Below are 6,114 nucleotides of genomic sequence, written 5' to 3'. Positions count from 1 at the left end.
GAGCCAGCTTTGTATTCGCGGATTCGAGATGCTCAGATGTCTGATTCGAAGACCCATCGTTTAGCTCGTCTAGCTAACGAGGGTAGCTCGTCTGGATTTCATTATCAGTCAGATGGCTTTCTGTGTTTGTCTGGTAGGCTTGTGATTCTGCAGGATGAAGAGTTGCGAGAGGAGATTTTGTCTCAGGCACATTGCACTAAGTTGAGTATTCATCCTGGGAGCAACAAGATGTACAAGGATCTACGTACTCGTTTCTGGTGGAAGGGAATGAAATGCAGTGTTTATCAGTTTGTTTCAAGATGTTTGGTGTGTCAACAGGTCAAGGCAGAGCACCGACGACCTGGAGGATTGCTTCACAGTCTGCTTGTTCCTGGATGGAAATGGGAGTTTATCACAATGGACTTTGTGACCCATTTGCCGTTATCCCCGAGGAACTGTGATGCTATCTGGGTTGTGGTGGACCGACTCACCAAGTCAGCGCATTTCATTGCCTATAGCCGGGAGTACAATGTGGATCGTATGGCTCAGTTGTACATTCAGGAGATCGTTCTACTTCATGGGGTGCCTGTGAGCATTGTCAGCGATCGGGACCCCAGGTTCACTTCTAGATTCTGGGGGAGTGTTCATCGTGCGATGGGTACTACTCTCAGTTTGAGTACTGCCTATCATCCGAAGACTGATGGTCAGTCAGAGCGCACTATCCGTACTTTGGAGGATATGCTTAGAGCGTGCGTCATGGATTTTGGTTCAGCCTGGCAGGATCATTTGCCGTTGATCGAGTTCGCATACAACAACAGCTATCATACTAGTATTGGGATGGCACCTTTTGAGGCATTGTACGGGCGAAGTTGTCGTACTCCACTATTCTGTGAAGAAGTGGGGGAGAGACAGGCTGAGGGACCGGAGTTTATCCAGCAAGCGATAGACATTGTTGATCAGATCAAGAAACGGATTAAGACTGCACAGGATCGACAGGCCAGCTATGCTAATATCAAGTGTAGGCCTTTGCAGTTCGATGTCGGGGAAAAAGTGTTTCTGAGAGTGTCACCTTTCCGCAAGATTCTCAAATTTGGCCTTAAGGGCAAGTTGTCTCCCAGGTTTATCGGTCCGTTTGAGATCTTGGAGAGCATTGGCGATTTGGCTTATCGGCTAGCTTTGCCACCGCATCTATCCAGTATTCATGACGTGTTCCACATATCTCTGTTGCGACGGTATGTGGCGGATGAATCTCACATTCTACAGCGGTCTGAGGTTCAGGTGAACAAGGATTTGACCTATGTTGAGAAACCTATTCGTATCCTAGATTTTAAGGATAAGGTTTTACGGAACAAAGTCATTCCTATGGTTTTAGTTCAGTGGCAGCGCCGAGGCACTGAGGAAGCTACTTGGGAGCTTGAGGACAGGATGCGTGAAGACCATCCTGAGTTGTTTTGATTTCATTCTTAAGTTGTAGTCAGTTGCAAACTCTGTAAACGTTTTATTTGAATAAAGAATGTTTCTGATTTCTATATTAAATTCAGTACTTAAGATCTGATTTCGAGGACGAAATATCTTAAGTGGGGGAGAATGTAGTAGTCCGTAACCAAAATCAATAATTAAGGAATTAATCATAATTACTTGAATAGAGTTCGGAAGCTCCGAAGGTAGGTTCGGAAGTTCCGAACAGGATCGGAAGCTCCAATGCAGGATCGGAAGCTCCGATCATATTACGTCAGGCATGACGATTGGCTAGATCGGGAGCTCCGATCAGAATCGGGAGCTCCGATCACCCCTATCCGAAGTCAACAAGTGATATTTTGACACGTGGCAGATCAGGATCTTTGGAAGCTCCGATGGCAGGATCGGACATTCCGATCGAGGTTCGGACGTTCCGATCGAGGATCAGAAGTCCCAATCGTTTTCTATAAATAGAGGGTCGGGGCTTCATTTTCAATTGCCAATTCCGAGTATTTCCCTCTCCTTTCTAGTCTATTTGAGTTGTTCTAGCCTTCCTAGGCTTGACCCGACGGTCGGCGAGGCGTTCGGAAGTCGTAGCAAAGTTGTGCCCAAGTTCTGGAGGCATCGACATCAAAGGGCTAACGACGGACGAAGGTATAGCTTTTGCTTCCTATAAATATTTAGGAGTATGCAATAGCTTAGTTAAGGCTTTTAGAGTGCTTTAATGATAGTAGTATCATTTGGAAGTGTAGAGCAGACTATAGGCATGGACCTAGAGTTGGTAGAGCTTGCACTGATTTGAGGTACGGAAGTATTGTTCGAGATATCCTGACTGAGTATGCATGTATTATGTGACTGCATGGTTTGTATGTCATTGATTTATGCTGCATTCATTTGCATACTGAGCTATCTCCTTCGAGATGTCTGCTAGTAGGGTTTTTCCCTATCCTGTTAGTGGTTGGACTTCCATCGATTTAGGTCCGGCATTTTCACTTGTATTATGGTATGGGAGCCACATCCTGAAGCGACGGCACAACGTGCTACATACCAGGGTCCGGTCTGTCTCTGTTATCTGAACCTTGACCTCGAGTTTATACGGAGTTCACTTTGCATGCATGTATACTCATACTCTCGTATTGAGCGTTTTATGCTCATATCTCGTACTCTGTGTTTCTGGACAACCTATTTCATGGGGCAGGTTTGCGATCGGACGAGGCGGGTAGATCCAAGAGGGGCTAGTCAGTGGTTGACCAGCTGGAGCTTCGTCTAGGTTTTATTTATGTTGTTTTGAGGTTGATACAGCTATTCGATTTGGTTGTATATTATTTGGATAAATTACAGATTCCTTTACTTGGGATTGTATAACGTTTATGGTTTCCGTAGTTTTATTCTGATATCTGTTTAATTAAGTTAATTGCATGCCTAAGTTCTGTTAGTAGGTGATCCGGGTAAGGGTCACTACATTTTTACTTGTCAATTCACACTTCCAATATTGTTTCTTCAGTATTTTTAGGGGTCTTCCAGCCATCTTTTGAAAGGGGCGGGCCTGGCGAGGCATCCAAAAGTCGTAGCGGAGTTTTGCCCATGTTTTGGGACAATCAACAACAAAGGGCTGACGATGGACGGACATATGCTCAAGATCCTATAAATAGTTTCGGAGTATCTATTAGTTTAATTAAATCATTTAGATATTTTTTAGTGATATAGTAATCTCATGATTATAGACTTGAAAAATAGATGTGGTGTAGCTTGCCTGATAGAATTAAGGTACAAAAGTAATGTTTGAGATATCCAGACTTAGTATGCATGTATTATGTGTTTCATTTGTTTATATGGCTTGATTTTATTTTCATATTACCTGTCATGATATTATGTTTCATGCATTAGCATATTGAGCTTATAACCTTGAGGCAGTCGATAGTAGAGCGCTCACCCTACGTGTAGTTGATGGTTGGACACGTGAACTCGTGACAGGTCACCGATATCTACATATGGTATATGAGCCACCTCCTGGTGCGACGGCACAAAGTGCTATATACCTGGGTCCTGAGTCAGTGAGCAGGATTCTTAACCTAGTGTCTTGGTACTTGTACACTTGCATTAATGATCATATAGTATTTGTATACACATACTCTCGTACTTAGTGTTTTATGCTCACGTCCTAGAATTGTTTTGGACACCCTATTCCATGGGCAGGTCTCAGACTTGATGGAGCAGGATGCTCAGGGAGACCGTAGTTGCAAAATAGTTATAATGGTGGACATAGGTTCCGGTGATGGCTTTAGTATTTGGTTTGAGTTGTTGTTATGAAGTATTCGATATGTTTGTATAAAAATTTCGGATTTATTTCTCTTGGGTTGTTTAATCTAGTTAGTTTCCGCTAGTTATTTTCTGACTATGTTTAATTAAGTTAATTGCATGCCAAAGCTCTTGATAAACAGGTGATCATGGTGCGGGTCAATACAGATTTTTTGGACAACCCACGCGAGGGAAGGTGGGGCATTCTTGCGTTCCACCCCATGTTGAGACGACTCTAACTACTAGCATATAATTAAAAAAAAAAGTACGGATTTAAAAAAAAAATTTGACATGACCTATTTGTTTTAACAACAAACCACCTGTCACAAATCAACAGTTTATTTAATACCTCAAGCAAAAAGAAAAACTATGAGGTAAAAAGTTTACATATCCAGAGGAAATCCCGTAACATAATAAATGCAATAATAGTTATACATGCCACAATAAAACGCAGGGAAAACACATCCTGCTCAATACGGGAAAATCATAAATGAAATAAGTTCTTTTTTTCAATAACGTAGTACGGAAGAAATAAAAGAGCGAAAACAGTCGAGGGAATGCCACTGGATGCTACAGACTCTGAGGATCCTGCCCTGCGGCCTCATTAACGAACTAACCTGCACCAATCATAGTAGTGAGCCTAAAAGCTCAAAAAAATTTGCGGTATAAATAACAAGGGTTCAAAATATATGCGGCATACTAAAAATAATACTAAGTATACAATGAACTTACACGAACGAAATACAATACATGCCCGAAGTAAAACATTCACAATATGCAATGAAAAATATGACATTCATGAGAAATTTCCCCTTTTCAGTTACTGTAAGGCCCTGAAAGATTAAGTTATTAATTATGAAATTTGAGATTTAAATTCTATAATTTGGGAAAATATCAATTGGATAATTGATAAAAATTAAAGATTTAATTTTCGAGCTGAAAATATTTAATTTGAGAAAATTTATGAATTTTGAGATTTAAATTCCGGGATTCTTAAATTAAAATATGAAACTATGTGAATTAAATATTTATGGAATTTAAGAATTAAATTCCGAGTTCCAAGAATGAAAGAGAATGCAATGAGATGGTGAAATCCGAGAAAGGACCAATTTGAAAATATAGAGAAGTTCAAGGACTAAAATGCGATAATGTCCAAAATTATTTAATTTTAATCCGAGATTATTTAATTTAAGAATATTTAGAGTTTTGAATTAAATTCTTATATTCTTAAATTATTTAGAATTGAAATTGAATTAAATCGCCCAATAATTGAGCAAAGTTTGCAACTAGTTTTGCCTTGAAGTTAGAGATGTGATTGAGCAGATTTTTATGTGAGTTTGTAGCTGATATAAATAGCTTGATATGATATATTTCAGATTCTTAAAGAAAAGATTCGGACTCGAGACTTTATCGTTTGAGAAACGAGGTCGAATAGCTCAAGGTTGAAGTTATGCTACCTTGAAGATGAGATGATGAACTTGAGCAAGTGTGTTTGCTATTCTTTGATGTAGGTTTTTCAGATTTAAAGCAACTATTTGTAACGCCCTGTTTTTATCTTAAATGAGTTTATTTGAGTTAATCAGAGATTACAGAGTTCTCGAGCCTGTTTGATTTTGATTAGGGTCCTTTTTGCAAATTTTGGAAATTTCAGGGACTAAAACGCAAATATGGGATTTTATATATTATATACACTTAGATTTTTATTGGAAAAGTTCCCTCTTCCTCCCCAAACCGTGAAGCACCATTGAAGCTTGGAGAAAACGCCTTTCAAGCTTTTCCAATCTCGGTTTCCGGTCGATCCGTCCGTTGGAATTTATTTCTGAAGGCAGATTAGTGATCACTGCAGTGAGAGCTCTGTTATACCGTAAGTATTTCTTCGATCGGATACGTTTTTTTTTTCGAAGGCTGTTAGAATCGATTTAGATTCTAGTATGTTGTTCTTGGCGGAGTTCTGATCGTTTATTATCTGTCGGTTTTGAATTAGAGCGACGTTCAGAATTGTTATGATTTTTGGAAGCTATTTTCGAAAATCATGTTTTTGAGATTTGATGGGTTTGTCTTGTTGTTGTTGTATTAGCATTGAATTGAGTTGATATCGGAATTGAACTGATGTCTGCGTTGCCGGTTTGTTCAGTTATAACCGTTATGCCGTCGGTTTGAGTTTTGGAGTTTCGAACCATTTTGAGTTATGAACTTGTTTTGTAAGTTGATCGTGGCTATTGATCAATCATCTCTTGTATTCGTACAGATTCGTTGGAGTTGTCGAGCCCTGTGTTAGCAGCATTTGATCATCGAGAGTTGGACGAAGAACGGTAAAGAGATTTCCATGAACCATTGATTGTTGTTTAGGTTGTATAATTGTTGATACAATCTTTTGTT

Source organism: Henckelia pumila, chromosome 1 (assembly GCF_033568475.1).
Source record: "Henckelia pumila isolate YLH828 chromosome 1, ASM3356847v2, whole genome shotgun sequence".
Taxonomy (NCBI): Eukaryota; Viridiplantae; Streptophyta; class Magnoliopsida; order Lamiales; family Gesneriaceae; genus Henckelia; species Henckelia pumila.
The sequence above is the reverse complement of the archived record's forward strand: the minus strand, read 5'-3'. Positions refer to the sequence as shown.